This window comes from Bactrocera dorsalis, chromosome 2, assembly GCF_023373825.1.
Source record: "Bactrocera dorsalis isolate Fly_Bdor chromosome 2, ASM2337382v1, whole genome shotgun sequence".
In the NCBI taxonomy this organism is placed as follows: domain Eukaryota; kingdom Metazoa; phylum Arthropoda; class Insecta; order Diptera; family Tephritidae; genus Bactrocera; species Bactrocera dorsalis.
Window position 1 is genome coordinate 76,970,451 of NC_064304.1, and position 22,413 is coordinate 76,992,863.

The following is a 22,413-nucleotide window of genomic DNA, read 5'->3' on the forward strand; positions in this document are numbered from 1 at the left end:
GTTGCGGCTGAGGTTGACTTCCGCGCACTGACTGATGGCAAAAACTTCAGCCTGGAAGATGTATGGACAGCTTAGTACGCGGTCCCGCAATACCTGCCCCAATACCTTCCGGAGTTTTTGAGCCATCAGTGTGCCACTGAATGGTACTGTCTTCCAGCAGCTTTCCCAGCGTGGAATCATTCCACTCCATCTTGCTGCCTAGAGTTACTTTAAAATTCTTTTTGAGATTTATTTTCTTTGTTGTGCCATCTCGTGGGAGTAGGGCCAGCGGTGTGCTTTCCGCTAGGGCGTCCATCTGTTTAGAGGACATGATCTTCCCTCTTCCACAGCCTTCTGCTGACATTAGCAGCATGGTGTGCTTTGCTGCTAGCTTGATCACCTGATGATGCGGTGTGAGCTCTAGTAAGACTTCCAGTGCCACCGTGGGGCATGTGCGCATTGCCGCCGAAGCACAGACACATGCAAGTCTTTGCAGCTTTAACAGTCTTCCTATCACCGAGGACTGCGCCGCTTTGGTGACTCAGGCAACCGCTCCATAGGTGACGATAGGCCTTACTATCATGCTATACAGCCATCTAATGATGCTTGGCTTGCATCCCCATGATCTGCTGGCCAGGCGTCTACAAATCATAAGTGCTCTAGTTGCCTTGGATAGCGTTAGGTCCAAATGCCTACTCCATCTTAGCTGTGAGTCTGAGGTGAGGCCAAGGAATTTGGCCTCCTTAGACATTTCCACCTCTGTGCCTCCGATTGTAAGGGATCTCAGGCCCGGAGGAGATCTCCGCTTAGTGAATGGGATCACGGTGGTCTTTGCTGGGTTGATGTTTAGCCCTACCGTGTTGCACCATCCTTTCGCCAAGTTTAGGCCTCTTTGAACAATGTCACAGAGAGTGTTCACAAATCTGCCTCTCGCCATTATGACGATGTCGTCTGCGTACCCTTGGCAGCGGATTCCATTGCTTGTAAGTAGCTCGAGTAGTTCGTCTACTATCAGGCTTCATAGCAGAGGGGATAGTACTCCGCCCTGTGGGCAGCTCCTCGTGGTGCCAAAACGAATCTTACTTTCTCCCACTGTTGTTTCTGCTACTCTAGTGCGCAGAAGGGCTTCAATCCATCTGCGTATCGGGAGGGTTACATTCCTTCTCTCGAGTGCCTTGATCACGCTGGTGTGAGACACATTATCAAAGGCAGCCTCAATGTCTAGGAAGGCGCAAATCGCTACCACGCCATTGACCAGCGAATCCTGCAGTTCAGACGTGAGTTGGTACAGAGCAGTATTTGTGGATCTTCCCGCTCTGTACGCGTGTTGTCTGGCATGCAGGCGTGCGACCTTCGGCGCTTCCGATCTTATGTGGTTGTCTATTACCTTTTCCATCCCCTTTAGAAAGAAGGAGGTCAGGCTTATGGGCCGGAATGACTTGGCTAATGAATAGTGTCTTCTTCCTATCTTGGGGATGAAAATTACTTTATCAATTCTCCATGGCTCGGGGATATACGACATCGCCAGGCTGTCTCTCATCAGCCCTAGCAGGTGTGGTAGGAGAATGTCCATACCTTGCTGCAAGAGGGCCGGGAATGCGCCGTCCACTCCCGGTGACTTGTAGCTCGAAAAGGAGGCCAGTGCCCACCTGACTGAGTCTGCAGTGAACAGGTTCCTTGCAGTCAGCCAGTCTGAGCGATCCGGCCTACGCATGACCGAAGCTGGGGTTAGGTCAGCTTGAACTGTCTCCGGGAAGTGCGTTTGTAGGAGTGTTTCCGCCCTCTCCTCCGCGCTTGTCGTATAGGTCCCGTCCTGTTTTTTTTTAAGGATAATACTGTGTCCGTCTTACCCTTCGACATCGCCTTGTGCAGTCGGGCTGCTTTCCGGGGTCGAGGAGACGCTCTCACAGAATTTCCTGAAACTGTTTGACTTGGCAAGCCTAATTTCCTTGTTGTAGATTGTTAGCTGCCGTTTGTAGTCCTCCCAGCTGCCCGTGCGCTTGGCTTTGTTAAACAGTTTACGCACCTTAAGTCTAAGAGCTGAGAGTTTACTGGACCATCAGGGGCAGATTTGTTTGCTGGTGGTCGCCTTCAGTGGTAGGCGTCCATAATGGACTGGTTTATGGCACTTAGTCTGCTCTCCAGCCCAACTGTGGTGGACCTACCATCCGCCTGCTCCACTCCACTTATGTTCCTACTTAGATGTACCGTGGCTGTCTCTCCCGGAAAATATGCTGATGCGAGGACGAAGTCCGATCCTTCCTTGTGCTTTATCTGTACGGCCACCAGATCTTGCGTTAGAAACTCTATATCGGCTCTAACGACTACACAGGAACGGGGTCTCTCGCTAGAGAGATCCTAGATTACCTTGCTCTTTCTCGTGTTGAGGACTCTTACCTCTCCTCTGAACACCCAAGGTTCCTGGATTAAGACGATGCCCAGGTTATCTGAAATGAACCTCTTCACGATGACCACAGAGGCTGCCGATGCGTGATGGACCTTCCACGCCGAGGTACTTAAACCTTTGTTCTGGTTTCTCACCAGATTGAGCGCGAAGTCGTAGTTCTTGTCAGCACTCCTAGGAAAGTGCGCTACCATACTATGCAGTTGCGGTATTTCCTCTCCTCTTCTTACACACAAGGCCGGACCCTCCCAACCCTCTAGCCTCGGCGTGATATTCTTCAGCCATGTGGCCGACTTCTCATCCTGGCAGTCGACCAGCAGCATGCCGCCCTTGAAGAAAATGCCGTTAAAGGCGCCGGTATAGCCGACGCCAATAGTTAAAGCATTTACTAGGCAGTCCTGGAAAGCCGTCAGCTGTTCCGACCCTAGGGCCTCCGCCGGGTAGTTTTGGGGCAACACTGCCATCCGGATGCTGCTAACAGCCTCCGAATACTTGAGGCTCGTGGTTCTCACCTGCTGCTGGTTGGGGTTGGGGCGTTTTCCACTGGCTCCCTGTAGTCTGTCCTCCCGTATTCTCTTGGGCATTGGTGGCTCTTCTTCCTTTAACGCCTGTCCAAAATTTGTCCAGTCTAAAGAGATACTTAAAATTAAAACTATCCACAAGCGTTCGATGCGTGAAGCCATCAATTTATACAAATCTCTAATGCCTTCTACTCCCTCACCATTCTCTTATGCTAATGTAACAGCTTGCAACAACAATACTTACTCAAAAAAATACAGCAACATCGAAAAAACTTCAAACACTAATGATTCTAATGACAACATTAAAGCTACAACTTCAAACAATAATGCTTCATCCCCTACCAACATACACTCAATCCATAATGATTGCCCCGAAACCCCTTCTTCCTCCGTTTCTTCCCTATACAATTCTCCTCTATCCTTCTCACCCCTTTCCACAACTACTTCTACCACTATAACCCGTTCCACAACTTCACCTGTACCCTCCTGCCATCCACAATCACATACCCAAGTATCCATAGATACATAATTCTAGATATTAAATTCCAATTAAAACTTACATTTTTCATACATATATACATACTTTAATTTTCTTTACTTTTCTATGTTAACTTTTCTTCAATGGAATATTAACGGATACATTAATAACTACTTTGAACTTGAAATTTTAATTAAAAAATATAACCCCTCTGTAATATTATTAAACGAAACACATATTGCAAACAATATATCAGCTCATACTCCAAAAGCCTATGCTGGTCACTTTTATAACCTTCCTTCCGTCACATCAAGCAAACAAGGTATTGCAATCCTGATTAAGAGAAGTATACCGCATAATATTCTCCCAATATCTCCTTCGAATATCTCTTCCGTTGCCTTCGAAATTTCCTCCCCCCAAAAAATCATATTCATCTGTGCATATACCCCTCCTCACCAAACTTTTACTTCAGCAGACTTCTTTAACCTTTTCCCTTCTGGCTCGACTCCTTTTTTTTTACTGGCTGGTGACTTCAATGCCTGGTGCCCTCTTTGGGGTTCTTCTTCAACTAACTCCAGGGGCCGCATTATTGAGGATGCTTGCCTCTGTTCGGACTGTGTTGTCCTTAATGATGGTTCCCCTACCCACTTCTCCACTCACTCCACTCATTCCACCTTCACCCATATAGATCTTACAATTTGTTCCACTTCACTCTCTCCCAAAGTTGTTTGGCATTGTGTAGATAATTTGCATGGTAGCGATCATTTTCCTATCATAGCCAAAATCTCCTCCCATAATTCAGATTTCTTCAAACCCAGTATATTTTTTAACACTGATTCAGCCGATTGGCCCAAATTTCAAGACTTTTGTTTACGTTACTCAGACACCCTCCCTCTACAGATATTATTAATCAGGAAACTTCTAGGATTAAGAAGATTATAAGATCTGCTGCCAATCAATCTATATCACAAACCTCTCCTAAACCTCATAATCATAACCCTCCTTGGTGGGATAGTGAGCTATCTTCTCTTAGATTGCATAAGCAACAAACATGGCATCATTTCAAACAAAATCGTTCGTCATCAAACCTTGTCGCTTATAAAAAAGCTAATGCCATTTTCAGAAGAAAAGCGAAGCAAGCAAAAGTTAAATCTTTCCAGACATTTACCAGCAGCATTAATTCCTCTTCCGACCCTAAAATGATTTGGTCAAATATAAGAAGACTATCTGGCAATATCTCTGAATACTCGTCTAATAAGCACTCTTTACTTGCCTATAATTACGTTTCAACTGCTTTATCCCCTTCAGCCGAATATCTCGACTCAGATATATCTTTAATAGAACTCAATATAGCTCTTTCTACGGTTAAAGGTAAAACGCCTGGGTTAGATAAAGTTTCCTATCCCATCATCAAACATCTTCCTTCTCACCTCCTCAAGCGACTTATCAACCATTACAACAATATTTATCACTCTGCCACCATACCCCATCTGGAAAACCAGTGCAATCATTCCTATTCTAAAACCTGGCAAACCTCCGTGCGAAGTTACCAGCTATCGTCCTATTTCCCTTCTACCCTGTCTAGGAAAACTTTTAGAAAAAAAAATTGTTGCTACTAGACTCTTGGTTTCTCCATTTCAATAAACTCATTCATTCAAATCAGGTTGCATTCAAAAAAGGACAAAGCACTATCGACGCTCTTTTACACCATGACCACTTCATATGTGACGCTTTATCTAATAAAAATCACGTTTCACTTCTTTTGTTTAGTTTGTGAAAAAGCGTTTGATCGCGTTGGCATACATGTTGTTTTAAGACAATTAATCAAATGGAAGGTTGGCCCCCGTATATTTAGTTTTGTTAAATCCTTCTCTCTAAACGTAAAATCAAAGTTCTTATTTCTGGCACATCTTCACCGACTCTTCCTTTGGATAACGGCACTCCTCAGGGATCAGCGCTATCAGTTATTCTGTTCACCATAGCATTTGATGAAATCAGCTCTATCCTTTCTTCCTTCCCTAATATTCAGCATCAATTATATGCTGATGATCTCCTTCTATTTTCAAAATCTTCTGACCTTAGTTCTATATCCTCTACCTTTGAAGAAATCCTTTCTCAACTATCCCTTTGGTCCCTTTCCGCAAGCGCATCAATATCGTACATAAAATCCTGTTTACTCCACATTTGTAAAAAACATAATTGTCATTTTCCACCGATTTCATTCAACAATGTAAATATTTCATGTTCTCCTACACTTAAGTTTCTTGGATTAATTCTAGATAGTAAATATGCATTCAAACAACATTGTCAATATATTAGAAATAGAATTACTAAAAACTCATATATTGTTAAGTACCTAGCATGCAAGCGTTCGCTCATTGGCCCATCTTTGCTAATTAATGTTGTCAAGGCACTCATACTCTCCGTCATCAATTACGCTCTTGAAATATATGGGCATCATTCAAAAAGTCACCTAAAATTGTTGGCTGCACCGTATCACTCCGCTGTTAGAAGATCGCTTCGAGCATTCCCCACGTCACCAATCAAAAATATATTAGCAGAGTCCGGTCTTCCCTCTCTGATAGACAATATGGAAGACACCACATACAAATTATACCCGAAGATCATCCTTGGTTTTAACCATGTGCTTCAAGATGCCTTTTCTTCATCATCATCACGTATCCGACCTCCAAAAATTGAGTCAGCTATATATAAATGCACCATTTTCGCCAAAACAAACAGCTTGCCATTAAAACCTGCTAAACTTCCTAAACGTCGTCATCCACAATGGTTGATTCCAAAAAACACGTCTATTGATAAACTAGTTCGTTTGCCTAAATCCACCACACTTAATGCGATTTATGTATCAGAATTTTGTAAAATTATGAATACTCTGAAACATGGCAGTTGGAGATTTGTATTCACGGACGGTTCAAAAAAAATACAAACCTCTTTTGCGGTCGTTAGCGAGAAAGGAAAGCCAATTTCATATGGACTGCTTTTCCCCTTTTGTTCGATATTCATTGCTGAAGCCACTGCGATTTTCCATGCTGTTCTACATGCCACAAAAAGCCCGGGAAAATATGTAATATGCACCGACAGCATATCATGTTTCCAAGCCATTCAAAATTGCAACAACCACACTAACATCATCATTTCAATATCTTATTATATATGAAAGAATATCTTATTATATATGAAAATAAAATTAAGATAATGTGGGTTCCAAGCCACACTGGGTTATCCGGAAATAATTACGCTGATGTATTAGCAAAGAATGCATCCAACACGCCCACAATTACATTCAGTTTCTTTATGAAATCTGATATATTCCGACTCATACACCAAAATAGGCTCTCTAAATTGGCACTTGATTGGGTCTCATATAACCACCATTATTCAATAGTTAACACAGCCAGAATCAAACCGCTATACCCATCAACAGTTGCAACTAATTTTATAACACCATACATTCGCCTACGGATTGGACAAACTATACTGACGCATGCTCACCTCCTCGGAAGAAACAGTACCAACTGCTGTCCGTTTTGTAACTCAACAACAACTGTGCTTCATATATTAGAATTTTGTCCAACACTGAAAGATAAGAGAGATTGCCACTTGAACACAGATCCGATTTCCCTCCTTTCCAACACTACGGAAGAAAATATAAAAACCATCTATCGTTTTCTTAAAGAATGTGATCTATTGAGGAGATCACATTTAACAACACATTTATTCAACGGACAGCTGATAGCCTCTGAAGCTAGCGCTGCATGTTTTAGGTTGTACATTAGGGTGTGTCATTCTGAGGCAACCTTTTTTTTCAACTGAAAAACAGGCTCAAAACTTTCGAAAATGTGTAAAAAAAAGTCACTCAAAAGATGAGCTCTTAATATTAATATAAGAGGTGCCTATATCAAATTTTCTGTTTTCCATATAAATTAAATGGAAAAAAAATCATTTTTTTTTGTGGTGGTTATTGTGCGGAGGTTTTATATGTGCCCCGATAGCTGCCAGTAGAGATGGTAAACTCGATTCTGATTCTACTCGAAAATCGAGTTTTCTCGTAAAATAATCGATTTTTCGGAATCGATCTCCAGTAGTCGAAGTCGATTAAGAATCGGTTCTTGACATTCGTTGGATATACTCGCCGTACCCCATAACTGCATTGCATACGTCCATACTGGCTTAAGGATTGACTTGTAAAGTCGTACTTTACTTTCAAGACTAAGTTGTGATCGCTGACCTAAAAGCCAGTACATTTTTTTAGTTTTAAATTTAAGCTGCTTCGTTTTTTCTTTTATGTGAATCTTCCAAGTGAGTCGTCTGTCCAAATAAAGACCAAGGTATTTCACAGTTTCACTCTCAGGTATTATGGAGCCATTTAATATTACAGGGGGACATTTTTCTTGGATAGTGGTCGATCTGAGCATAGCATTGTAAAGGGTGATTTTTTTGAGGTTAGGATTTTCATGCATTAGTATTTGACAGATCACGTGGGATTTCAGACATGGTGTCAAAGAGAAAGATGCTCAGTATGCTTTGACATTTCATCATGAATAGACTTACTAACGAGCAACGCTTGCAAATCATTGAATTTTATTACCAAAATCAGTGTTCGGTTCGAAAATTTTTTATCGACAAATTTTGTTCAGCGATGAGGCTCATTTCTGGTTGAATGGCTACGTAAATAAGCAAAATTGCCACATTTGGGGTGAAGAGCAACCAGAAGCCGTTCAAGAACTGCCCATGCATCCCGAAAAATGCACTGTTTGGTGTGGTTTGTACGCTGGTGGAATCATTGGACCGTATTTTTTCAAAGATGCTGTTGGACGCAACGTTACGGTGAATGGCGATCGCTATCGTTCGATGCTAACAAACTTTTTGTTGCCAAAAATGGAAGAACTGAACTTGGTTGACATGTGGTTTCAACAAGATGGCGCTACATGCCACACAGCTCGCGATTCTATGGCCATTTTGAGGGAAAACTTCGGACAACAATTCATCTCAAGAAATGGACCCGTAAGTTGGCCACCAAGATCATGCGATTTAACGCCTTTAGACTATTTTTTGTGGGGCTACGTCAAGTCTAAAGTCTACAGAAATAAGCCAGCAACTATTCCAGCTTTGGAAGACAACATTTCCGAAGAAATTCGGGCTATTCCGGCCGAAATGCTCGAAAAAGTTGCCCAAAATTGTACTTTCCGAATGGACCACCTAAGACGCAGCCGCGGTCAACATTTAAATGAAATTATCTTCAAAAAGTAAATGTCATGAACCAATCTAACGTTTCAAATAAAGAACCGATGAGATTTTGCAAATTTTATGCGTTTTTTTTTTTTAAAAAAGTTATCAAGCTCTTAAAAAATCACCCTATAGATGTAAGTAAGTAGTCTAATACATTTTTGGGGCAGGTGTCTAACAGTAAGACAAGACCATCAATTTTATCAAAACCAGGCGATTTTTTAAGTTTAATTTTCTTTATCTCAGTCGTTACTTTACAGAAATTTATCGAATAAGCAGGTTCATCTGGCAAGACGATTTTAGGAAGTTTCGTACTTCAGTAGTGTTTTCATTATCTGGATTTACGTTTGGTCTAAAAACTAAATGTAAATGGTAAGCAAAAGCTTCGGCTTTCTCTTGATTATCTCTGCATCTGTGACCATAACTATTTTCTATAATCGTGTTTCCCCTAGTGGATCTCTTTAGATATTTGGTTGCCTTCCACAGGTTATGTTCAGGGTTGTTTGCATGGGGATCTAAATTCCTTAGATACTCTGATGTTTCTTGATCTTTTATTTCTCGCAGTTTGGATTTCAAATCATTGGTTGCCTTGTTCAAAATTCTTTTGTCAAGATGACTCCGACTAATTTGTCATCTTTTCCTGATAAATCTTTTCTCCTTAATTAGCCGTCTTAATTCAAGAGGAAGAAATGGTTTTTTAACTTCGTTAATACTTGATTGTGAAGTAAAAAGAAATCCCGCTTCATGAATACTATTTGTAAGATTTTCAACTGCTAACTCAATCTCATCGCCAGATTTTAAGGGTATATCTAAACTAGTTTGATTAACAAGCCAGTTTCTAAATGCTGCTATATCCGTATTTTGCGCAATAATCTTGTATGGTTTTTCCATACTTGACACAGTAGTCCCAAAAGATACAATTTTTGGTGAATGATCAGAGTTTAAATCAAAGCTCTTTTTAATGTGGAGTTGGTGTTGTGATATACCTTTATACACAACAAAATCTAAGAGGTCCCGTCTTTCGAGGGTTACTAGGCCGGAATGTAGGTTTTCCGGTGGAAATAGTTGAGTAATTGAACTTTGTTATACATTTAAATAGCTCAGTTCCTTTGGGGTTACTCAGTCTAGATCCCCACCAAGGATGCTTAGCGTAAAGAATTTTTTATAGTCACCTAATTTAAATGCGAATCGTGGAGGAAGGTACACTGCTGCTATTTTTTTTTTTTTTTGTAAAGTAGGGGGAAGCATCGAAAGCCGAAGTGCGGAACTTTAATCCGCTAAACCTAACCTACTCCCAACTCAGGACTCTCCCACGGAACAACCGGCTAGGTATTACTTCGTGGGAGGGACTAGATTAGACATTCAATCTCCTCTATTGCGCGGACTAACGGACGCCTCGTCTGTTGAAAAGATCTCAGTTTGGTCATTATGAACGCTGACGCTTCGCTGACAGCTTTCCATTTATCAGTCGACTGACACAAGAGTGTCGTTAAATTACCGACCGTAAAACTACCACCGAGTGTGGCTTTTAGCTGCTATAGATACATCAATATGCATACATTTCATTTGAATAGCTGCGGCTTGTATATTTACTAAGTTCCCATTATCAAGTTTTTTAAATTTAGGAGTGTTTTTAACAATTACTGCTGCACGTCCATGTGCCTTATCAGACAGATGGTTAGCATTTATGACTTCATACCCTTTTATATATATACTTATATGATTTTCTAGTAAAGTGAGTCTCAGAAACTAGCATTATGTCAATGTTATGAGATTTTAGGAATAAATTTATTTCATTGTAGTGAATTGAAAGTCCATTAGCATTCCATATGGCTATACGAATATCTATACATAATCTATTTACAAGGAGCATTATCGTATTAAGTAAATTGCTTATTTGATCAGCTTGTTTTTCTAGAAGTTTTTCAATTCTTGACAGTGCATCGCCTTGATTGTTTATATTATCATTTCCCACGACCTGAGCATAAGTTGGCTGATTGTTGTTGAGGTTAAAGTTATTTAATTGACTACTTGGCCTTATGAAGTTTGGCTGGCTATAATTGAACCGGCAATTTTGAGATTTCCTCTTATCCAAAACATTGGTAGCTGACTTTTTGTTAGACATAAGTTTTTGATAAATTGTGCAGGCTTTATAACTGGCAGCATGGTTCTCGAAACAATTAGCACATTTAGCTGGAATGTTTTTATCTTTAGGACAGTTGTCACTTGGCAACCTGGCAACGAAAACATTGAACGATATCGCTTACCTTCTTTGGTGATTCTATATTAACAACAGCATTCCCAATATACTTTACGTTGTAAATTTCCGCGTTAGTATTATCTGGCTCAAGATATAAGAAAAACATATTTAGTGGCTCCTCAGTAATGCGACTTTTTATGTTATTAACACCTCGAACACCATGCCCAAGCAGCTCAACCTCGGCTTTATTTGTTTCCAATGGCGTAGTGTAATGAAGATTTTTGATTACTACAAGAAAGGCTCTGTCTTGCTTTAGTTGAAACGTATGAAATTTAATATTATCATTTCTCATCAGTTTGATGAGTTCTCTATATTTATCGACCGTCTTAACCATGGTTCTTACATTACCATCACGTTGTGATTTTTAGCTGAATTCTTTGACATTAATTTTAGTTTTAAAATGACTTAATAGACCACTAATTTCACAGACGTCGCCTATAAAAATTGGTGGGGTTTTGGAGTTTCCAGTATTTCACTTCTCTCAGGCTCTTGTTCAACTGCATTTTTATCATTCATTATATTATCAGGGTTTGTATTTGTCGTGAATGTTTCTCCATCATCGTTATTTAAAATATTGAATTGGTTAACATCAACTGAAGTGCATGTGCCATAATCCAGTGCCGGTTGTTTTCTAGTCACATTTGGTGAGTTCTGCATTGATCTTTTCGCTGGTCGTTTTCTTACTTTTTGCCATCCCATAACGGCAATATCATCTTCGTCATTCATGTTGTTGCGCTTTCCAGCGACTGCAATACAGGTACTTATTATTGTATTTATTGTTTTGAGCGAACAAACGGGTGTCACAATTTTTTATTATAATTTTTTTTGTTTAGGAAATTATTTTGCGATTATTATTTTTTTTGTCACTAAGCACGAGGCACGCTAAGATCGGAATCTTATCAAAAAGGTGAAGTTTAATATTGAATTAAAACTATTTTTGCACTATATAATGTAAAATAAATGCGAACATACGAATAAGTGAAGTGTTAGTAGACATAAGAAGGAAAAATATTAATGTGAAATTAATTTTAAATCGAATAAGTAAGGAAGGGTTAAGTTCGGGTGTCACCGAACATTTTATGTTCTCGCATGATAAAGTGATAATCGAGATTTCATTATCCGTCATTTACATATTTTTTTATTTTGCAGTAAAATTAATTAGATTAGTAGTTCCTGAGATATGGTTTTTGGTCCATAAGTGCGTGACGCTACGCCCATTTTCAATTTAAAAAAAAACCTGGGTGCAGTTTCCTTCTGCAATTTCTTCCGTAAAAGTTAGTGTTTCTGACGTTCACATAACCTTTGTATGAGAGGTGGGTGTGGTTATTATCCGATTTCTTCCATTTTTGAACTGTATATGGAAATGCCTGAAGGAAACGACTCTATAGAGTTTGGTTGACATAGCTATAGTAGTTTCCGAGATATGTACAAAAAACTTAGTAGAGGCGGGGCCACGCCCACTTTTCCAAAAAAATTACGTCCAAATATGCCCCTCCCTAATGAGACCCTTTGTGCCAAATTTCACTTTAATATCTTTATTTATGGCTTAGTTATAACACTTTATAGGTTTTCGGTTTTCGCCATTTTGTGGGCGTGGCAGTGGGCCGATTTTGCCCATCTTCGATGGCATCTTAACCTTCTTATGGAGCCAAGAAATACGTGTACCAAGTTTCATCATGATATCTCAATTTTTACTCAAGTTACAGCTTGCACGGACGGACGGACGGACGGACAGACAGACATCCGGATTTCAACTCTACTCGTCACCCTGATCACTTTGGTATATATAACCCCATATCTGACTCTTTTAGTTTTAGGACTTACAAACAACCGCTATTTGAACAAAACTATAATACTCTCCTTAGCAACTTTGTTGCGAGAGTATAATTTTCAACTTTAAACTATATACATATATTCTGTATCTGGAGAACCGCTTACGCGATTATAGCCGAGTTAACATCAACGCGCCAGTCGTATCTTCATTTCGCAACGGTGCGCCAATTGGAAATTCCAAGCGAAGCCAGGTCCTTCTGACGACAGCCTTACCCTACGGCGCTCAAAAGCACAGCTGATCAAATCAATGCGTAGATCAGCGCCCTGAGAATGCTAAGCATTTTCAGTACCAATTGGCAGTGAGGAATGGACACTAACCATCTTGGTTGGGTTCGAGGCCCATCTAAAACCTCTGCCGTGCTTTGGGTCCGACACCCGGTTGCAATGCAATTCCACATTCAACTGACAAAGTCAGTTCTTCCCGCAGTAAACTCCAAGGGTTCTTGCTCCCCGTGGTATCAGAATTAAGTTTCCGGTCAGACCTCGTAGCCGAAGCTACTACCAGTTGAGCTTCCATATGGCTCTGGACGGGTGGCCAGGGGTTGCACCCCATACACACATCACATACACACACCACTCATACGCAAACTAACCCTAATTCCCAGCTAATCGCCTTAGCCGCTTAACAATTCAACCCTAACTGTTCGGTATTTCGACTAGTGGAGATCACACCACAAATATCTTATCATACATCAGTGCAGCTAATCCCCATACCACCCAGATCCCTAATGTCCGAGTACATCGGGCATTCTGCAATTAAATGCGACCAATTTTCTACCCCCGTCCCACAAAAACACCCCGACCTATCCGATAGCCCATGCCCCGTAAGCAGAACAACAGACTCAGACAAAGTCTGAAGTCTGGTTTATCCTCAACGAACCTAGCGTCCCGAATGTACTCGTACGTCACTCGTCCGTTAAGACTATTGTCCCAACGTTCTTGCCACCTACATCTAACCCTATCATCTAGAAGCCTCTTGCTTCCTAGATATCCCTCCCACTCCACATCATCGTCGGAAATCCAGTAATTTCACAACAATGACACACTCAAGCCCCTTCTTAACCTGAATGCAACAGCACGCTGTATGACAATCTGCCCTTAAGCAGCATTGTCACCGTTTTCCGATATGCCAACCCTCACCCTACACACCAAGTACTCACGATCTCTAAGAGATCTCCTTCAGACCGCGACCGACCTTTGACCATAAGAAGAAGGTCGTCCTCCAATCTTCACACTCCCATTCATGCCGACAAGAGAGGCCTTTTTGTCCGAAAAATAACTCCGCCAAAGAGTAATTTTCGGACAGCCAATCTCCTCCAGCCGTTGCACGACTCGATCCCAGGATCGGTAATCAAACGCCCTCTTGAGGTCAACAAAGATGTCAAGGTCATACTTGTTGACATTCTCCCTAACGACATTTTGAGCATAAAACCATGCATCCTCTATACTGCGTCCTTTCCTGAACCCAAACTGCCTATCCGACCACATACCCCGCCTTAGCTCCTGAAGCCGTTCCACCATGACTCTTTCCGGCATTTTTCCAAGTACTGGAAGGAGACTGATGCCCCGATAAGATCGAGGATCGCTCCTGATCTTATAAGGGACTTCCAGAGAGGAATAACCCTGGCACTTTTTCAATCGCGTGGAAAGTATCCCTCCCAGACGCACTTATTATAAATGGCCTCCAGGTATTCCGGAATGATCTTCCATAAACTTTTACACAACTCTCCTTTTAAACCATCAAAACCTGGGGACCGTTTAGACCTAACCAGGCCAAAGGCGTACCCCAACTCGCGTAATCTAATGGAGGGACAGTCACCTAAGGTGCTTGAGGTACCTGCACCTCCGACCTGGGAAAGAACGCACCTAACAGAACCTCTGCACACTCTCTCCACGACGATAACAAAGTGTCACCGACGCGAAGAGAGGTGACATCCTCTCTCCTACGACCCCGGGAGATCCTATAGGCCTGACCCCAGGGGTCGTTCCTATTTTCACTAACAAAGCTCTTCCAATTTTCTTTAATTTTAACTAACATTACCCTAGCGTAGCTTGGATTATCCACAACTATTGCGGCGTTAGCTCTAAGGTCCGTGAAGACCTTAAAACCCCCAGGAAGACCCCGAACCACACCGCTGGTGGCGTAGGGCTGCTGGAGTAGAGCAATACCACACCCACCCTCAATCATGTCACAACCCAACTCGCACATTATGGCATAAGAGCCCTGACAGTTACGCTGAATGATTCCACTCATCAGTGTCTGGCGAGGACAGCTGACATCATAAGATGTCCAGCTGGCCTACCCTTAAATGCACAGTTGCGGCAATGGGGTGCATTGACGCAACGGGCAGCTTTGTGGCCTCAAGGACGACATTGGTTCTACCGTCAGCGGTCACCCTCCACTCGACGACCCAGTCCAACCCCACCTCCTCGAATTTCTTATTATTCGCCACCCGTTCTTTCTTTAGATCAGAGACCACTCTTAATTGGTCTTCCTTCGTGGACCCTCACACCAAGTGAGGGACCCACTTCCTTGACTACCTTTTTGATTACTTCCTTAGAGGAAGTTGCAGGCCCCTTACTCCTGACCACGACCGACCAGGTCTCCATAGGCTTCGGTGTCACCGGTGTGATTGCTTCCAGCGCAGGTGCTGGAGGCAGGCATCGGTGCCGACGGAGTCGGCATTGACCTGCTCGGCGCCGAGGAGGAGTGTCTCCCACAACTTCTTTAAGGGCGTTCACTTGGCCACGAAGATGGGAAATCTCGGCTATAACCGCCATCAGAAGCTTTGAGGCAAGCTCCAACAGCCCCTTCGCAGTCCTTGCATCGAAATTCTTGGCATCGAATACCAGCTCGTTTAGCTCCCTGGAAACATGGGTGACTGCCCCACCCCCAACAACAACTGCTCCCCGCGAGTAATACCGCTTTTTTCGGCCTCCTTAGCGCGCCCCACACCCTTTTCTTCTTGACGGTTGGCAACCGCTTCCTCAGTGGTGGCCACACTGGCCCTCCCACCGCAACTTCCGCTCACTCCCTCGTTTCCGCAAACATTGCGCGGCGACCCCGCATGCGCATCCGTTTTCACAGCGGTGGCCACATTGGCACTCCTACCACCACTACCGCTCCCTCCCTTGTTTTCGCCCTCATGACGCGGAAAATATCGCAACGATGCGCATGTACGTCTATCCGCGTCGACAGGCAACTAACGAATCCGTCCATTCGGACAACATGACCTAATCAGATATCTTTTATGCTATGTCAATGTCGCCGTATAGTTTATCGTTCCATGGATAGATTTTCCGCAGAACCTTTCTCTGGAAAATTCGTAACGTCGACTCATGAGATGTTGTGGATGTTCGAGTCTCATTCACTGCGGCAATATAGCAAGGCATCATATTCGACGCAAAAATGTTGCAATATAAGTATCAGCTGAGTATCTGCAGAAAAACAACACTGTCGCAATATTGCTGCAGTTATTTGCTTTCTCGAACATCCCCGTTATCATCGTCCATGTCTTGTTGCTTTTGTTTTATCGGTTATCTAATCCCCGTTAAGATGGTAAGGATTATCTAAGTTGTCGTCGACGTCGTCTAACTGGAGGCTCAAGAAACGTGCTGTTTCGACGGGATCGGACCAAAGGGAAAAGGGTGTCATATGAGTGGGGCTGGCGGGGCATGCAAAGAGGGCCCAGTGTCGTGTGGAGACTCATTGCACGTAGGACATATGTTGGATATGTCGGGGTCTATTCTGGATAAGTAGGGGTTTAACCTGCTACAATATCCAGAACGAAGCTACGCAAGGGTCACTCTCGTTTCTCGCAGCAACTCGAGCTCTCTGCAATGTGTGGTGATTTGACTCCAAGAATGTCATTCACTGGAAGGTAGTCGGTGAAGGTGTTGATGACCCCGCTGTGAAAGGCGGTCAGAGCTTGTCGAGAATTAGTTGCGTCCGAAGTCCGGTCGGCATATTGTTCAATGTGGTCGACGTAAGTGAGGAAACACCTCTTCATGTTCCTAGGAGGCGGTTCCGCTCCAAGCAGGTGGTTGCAGGCGTGATTTCTGCGAAAACATCCTAGCAAAACTTCCTGTAGAGGAGTTCATTATGCTCCTTAATTGGGAGCATAAGCGTCTCACTATGTAGGTGTTCAATGGGAGACACTAGGAGGCATCCAGTCATAGTTTAGAGTGCTGTGTTCTGACAAGTCTGAAGCTTCTTCATCTGCGTTCCACTGAATTTGGGCGACCATATTGGTGCGGTGTAGTTGAGGACCGGCCGGCCGATTGCTTTGTAAGTTGCCAACACCATTTCTTTGTCTTTTCCCCATGTGCTGCTGGCTGGCGACTTGAGGATTTTGTTGCAGCTCTGTGCCTTGGCGAAAATCGCGATCGTATGAGGAGGGAAGGTGCATAGACTATCAAAAGTTACACCTAAAATCGGAATCGGAATCTTAGGGTGGTTTCTGGTTAAGGCCACGAACTATCTGAGCGTTCATGACGCTAAGTTCAGTGGTGGTACTGTGTACTTTTCGGAATCTACGCTGGTGGTTAGCTAGGCTTAGGCCGTGAGTGAAGGTCGTTGAGAACGTTGGTGAGGTAGCTTACTCCCGTCGAGCCTAGATGCTTTAGCATAATCATGTTGATTCCGTCAGGGCCAATTCCTTATCGGTGAAAGTAAGTAACGCGCAGTCTATTGGCATTTTGCGCAGCCGTCGAGTAACATATCACTTGGTTTTGCCTACCGAAGGGTGCAAATTGACGACTAAAGTAGCTCTCTTCTCTGGGTCAGAAGAGGCATGGCTTTTGAATTGAACTTCAATTCGGTCATCATGTCTCTTCGGGCTAGACGGTAGATCAAAGCTTACACACACCGGTGGAGAGGTTGCAGGACTTAAGGTGCTCTATCCATTTCGTCCGCTTATGGTGGTTTACCATACGCCGAATCTCCAAATTGAGATCCCTTATTCGGGGATCCACGGGATCGGCATGGCGTAAGGTGTCGCGCTCGTTAGCTAAAACGGCTGCTTCGGCTGGGAAATTGGGGCGGATTTCCGCTATTCTTCCAGCCGGGATGAAGCGAGCGGTAGCTGCTGCGATCACCTTGCGGAATTGACGTTCGCCAACGTATACATACGTCCGTAGGAATAGGTAGAGCGTTGAAGGTGCTCTCAGTAAATTCTGTGAAGCCGACCCAATTAGCTTTGTTAAAGTTAATGAAGGTACGGTTGTTCCCAGAAACAAAATCAGGAGGCTCCTCGATCGAGATATCCATGGGCAGATGGTCTGATGCGAGAGTTAGCATAGGTCACCAGGTTATGCTAATTAACAGACCACCACTAGCATTGGTAATCTCGGGCGAGCTATTACAGGTGCTCATAACTCTGGTGGGTGCTTCGTCAATCATTGTACAGAATATCGAATCGTCAATCTGTTCCGCCAGCTCCATTCCCCTACGATCGTTTGACAGGCAGGAATGCCAAAGATCGTGGTGCGAGTTAAAGTCGCCTAGTACCAGATGGTTTTCACCACGAAGTAGCGCACCTATATTCGAGTGATATACTGGAACTGCTTTTTCGTCAGATGGTGTTGTAACTTACTTTTTTATTTTCTTCTATTTCTACGAAGAAGGCAAATGAGTAGACCGTCAGTAACAACAACTATTATTTTGTTATTAATTTTGCGTTTGAGTGACAAGTTGTTATTGCCTCATTGAATTGGGTTGGCCAAAAAATAGTAATATTACTCAAAATAAACGGTTATTTGTAACTATGTTTCATATCAATTAGGTATTGGAGTATCTGTAATTTTGTGTTCTTTTGACCACCGTAGACTAAAAAGAATGTATTTATAGTGGGTCGTAATAGCTACTGCACTGATGTAGAGCGTCGATTGGTTGTATATGCGCATGTGTTTTTTATGCTTGCTTATTCAACGTATACATTTGTCACAATTGAGGGATGTGAACAACCTTTTCTACTAGGAGGATCCTAATCGCCGATTGGTCAATTCCCACGTCAACCGCTTCTACTTTACCGGAATCCCCTGTTGGGATCGCTGATTTTTAGGTTAAGTTTGTCATCATTGTAGCAACCGCATCCTCCTGACTCGTGCTGGTATTGAGTTCAACCCGGGCTCTGACCATTTTTTATGCCGCGTTCCCGCTAGAAGGATCCATCTAAACTCCACCTTGTTTAGGTGCATTAAATGCATTGGATGAAGTTATTTCAAGATCTTCTCAGCCCTCAAAACTCACCGGGATTGAACCACGAGTTACAGGGCCCCATGGTATCACCGTACTAATGCGATATTAACCTCTATGGCTGTGCGATCTGCACGAAGTTTGTGCACTCCACTCATTCTGACGAGTCGAAATATTTAATAACAACAACGAATATAGGTGCGATACTTCTTTAAAAACCGTTTGGTACTAGGCGACTTTAACGCTATACCTTCGTTAAATTTAACAAAGCCTTGTGGGTCGGCTTTACAGAATTTACCAAGAGCACCTTCACCGCACTAACCATTTCTACGGACATAATCGTTGGCGAACGTCATTTCCGCAAGGTGGTCGCAGATACTAACGTTCGCAGCATCCCGGCTGGAAGAATCGCAGAACTCTGCCCCAATTTCCCTGCCGAAGCTGCTGTTTATCTGATGAGCGCGGCACCTTACGCCATCCTGATCCCGCAGTGCCACGCCCACTTCAAAGTTTTTGGCAAACATATTAACATATCTTAATATAGTGCTTAGATATAGTGGAAGTAGCAGTGGTCTAATTAGCAACACGTTTCAAGCAACATGTTTCAAAAGTTTAAATATAAATAGTATAGACAATTTCCACTTTAAGAACAAAGTCTTTTTTTCAACAAAATATTCGATCTCAATATAGTTAGAATTGAGCACTTTTTGGAAGGCTTAAAGAAAGTTTTAGCAGTTTAAAAGGCTTAAGACCACAAATAAGATATGAAAATAGAATGAGAAAAGTAAAGAAATAATAATGAAATGATGAGAAACGATATTTGATCTGTTAAATAATGCAAAAAATTATCCATTTGGACTTTAAGGAAAAATAAAAAAAAAATCATATTTGCAATTTTGCACTTTATAAACTTAATGTTTTAGATTTTTCGTGTTATCTGATATCTGATTCTTTTCGTTTCGATTGTTTCTTACCACTGCAGCCCTGGTTTCTGTAATTTGAATTTGTTATATTTTGAAACTACAGTTTTTGTTTTTCTACTTCCTAATTTGGAATAATGACAAATGGTTCTTGATGTTGCGGTTGCACACTGATAGGCGGTTCAGCCTTTTTAGACACTCCTCTATTAAAAGCGATTTAACCTCACATGTGAGATCGCTTTTACTGCCGCTTGACTGTCGCTAAGTATGGCGATACTCTGGTTGCGATAGTTACTTTCCCCTAGGGCCTTCATCTGTTGAGACGACATTATCTTCCCTTTGCCGAAAGGTAGCAGCAGGTATGTTTCGCTGTCCGTTTAATCATTAGATGCAGTGGAGTCTAATGTGAGGCCAAGGAACTTGACCTCTTTGGACATCTCCAATTCCCTGCTCTCCGGATGAGATCTTCGCCTAACCCATACGAATCTTGCTCTCTCCCACAGTTGTTTCAGCTACCCTGGTACACAGTAAGGTCTCTATCCATCTGCATACTGGAGCCGTCACGTTCCTTATCTCTAGTGCCTTGATCACCCTTGCTTGAGACGCATTATCAAAAGCACCTTCGGCGAATTCTGTAGTTCAGCTGTGCGTTGGTACAGAGCAGTGTTAGTGGATCTGCCTGCAATGTACGCATGCTTGCTGGCATGTAGGGGTGCGATTTTCGGCACTTTCGATCTTATGTTGCTGTCCGCTATCTTTTTCATCCCTTTTAGCATGAAGGATGTGAGATCACCTTGGTGATGAACATTACCTTCGCTATTCCCAATGGTTCTGGGACATACGCCATCGCCAGGCTATCTCTCATCAGCCCTAACAGGTGTGGCAAGAGAACTTGCATACCTTGTTGCAAAAGAGCTGGAAAGATATCATCAGCCCCCGGTGACTCATAGTACGAAAAAAAGGCCAGTGCCCACTTGATTGAGTATGCAGTGAACAAATTCCTTGCAGTCATTCAATCCAGGCGGTCAGGCCTACGTGCGACTATTGGTGGAATTAAGTCAACCTGAACTGTCTCCGGGAAGTCCGCTTTCAGGAGTGTCCTGTCTTTTAATGGATAATACTATGTCTGTCTTGCTTCTTGACAAAGCCCTGTGCAGTCTAGCTGCTCGTGGAGACGCTGTCACAGAATTTCCTAAAACCGTTTGATTTCTCGCACCTAATATCCTTGTTGTAGGTTGTTAGGTGTTGCTTATATTCCTCCCAGTTGTCTCTGCTCTTGGCTTCATTGAACAGCCTGCGCATTAGGCATTGCTTAAGTACCGAGAGTTTACTAGACCACCAGGAAGAGGTTTGTAATCTGGTGGACAAGCGCAGTGATAGGCGTCCATTATAGACTGGTTTATCGCAGTCAGCCTGCTCTCCCGTCCTGCTACGGTGAACATACTATCTGCCTGTCCCACTCTGATTACATTATATTTTGCCTTAGAATTTCAGTCAGAACCTTTCTTGTCCTTTATTTGCACCGCCACTAGGTCCTGCGTTAGAAACTCCGAAATACAGAAGACGTCTAAATCGTATCTAACTATTACACAAGAACAGGGTCTTTAGAGAGATCCCAAATTACTTTATTGTTTCTCAAATTAAGGCCTCTTACTTTTCCTTTTTAGATCCATGGTTCCTAGATCATAAGGATGTCCAGGTTATCCGAGTTGAACCTCCTCGTTGTGACAGCCGAGGCTGCCGTCGCGTGGTGCATGTTTATCTGGGCAAATTCTAATCGGGCGCTAGACAGGATTGACTCGATGAGACTTAGGTCCCTGTCTCCATCGTCCTTACCAAGCTCCCGAGTGGAGGTAGCACCCCTTCCTGTTCGTTGGGAGACGCGTGCCGCTCTCCTTCATCGACAGCGGCAGTCGCAACCGGCTCAGCTGAGTTGATGCCGGAGTTAGTCGGTATCTCATCCACCTACATTGCTGGTTCCTGGCTTTCCCTAGGCGCTGCTGCTCCACACTGCTCGCTACCTTACACCACAAATGCTAATTGAGTTACCAATTTTCTTAGTTTCGGGTACTATCCAATTTCATGGAAAAAGTCGCATATTATCTTGATAGATAAACCTGGGAAAGACTTCCTGCTTGAGGAGGTTGTAGTGGCGGCCCGGTGTCGGGAAGTCACACCGGTTGGGTGGAGCCAAGTGTGCCTTGCGACTTAAGCACGGTAATGCGCCTGCCATTCGCAGAGGTGCTATGACTATGACCGTATATAATAAACTACTCTTTTACTTATGACTCAATCTCTCGCTAAAAACTGATTGCTCTTTTACTCAGACGAGTGATATACAGTGTCCTTTTTCGAAATCAACTGCGCACAGGTTCAGTTTTTTAAATTGTCGATGTTTAATTGTCTATCTGGCAAAGTATTCTGAAGTGAATTACAAAAAATCGGCGTTGTCATATCGTGTATTTATTACACCAAATGGATCTGGGTAACATTCACATTGCCCAAGGCAACCATTCACTATTCTGTCATTGTGTTAAGCTGATTGTGAAAATAGTTTCGCACAATGCAGTTTTGT

At 42.9% G+C, this 22,413-nt stretch overlaps 1 protein-coding gene across 2 annotated transcripts in view; it reads left to right on the forward strand.

Annotated features, from left to right (window-relative positions):
• The window catches only part of LOC105231136 (ubiquitin-conjugating enzyme E2 G1), a 539,049-nt gene that overhangs the window by 496,715 nt on the left and 19,921 nt on the right, over positions 1 to 22,413 (forward strand). The gene's annotated exons all lie outside the window — the stretch shown is intronic.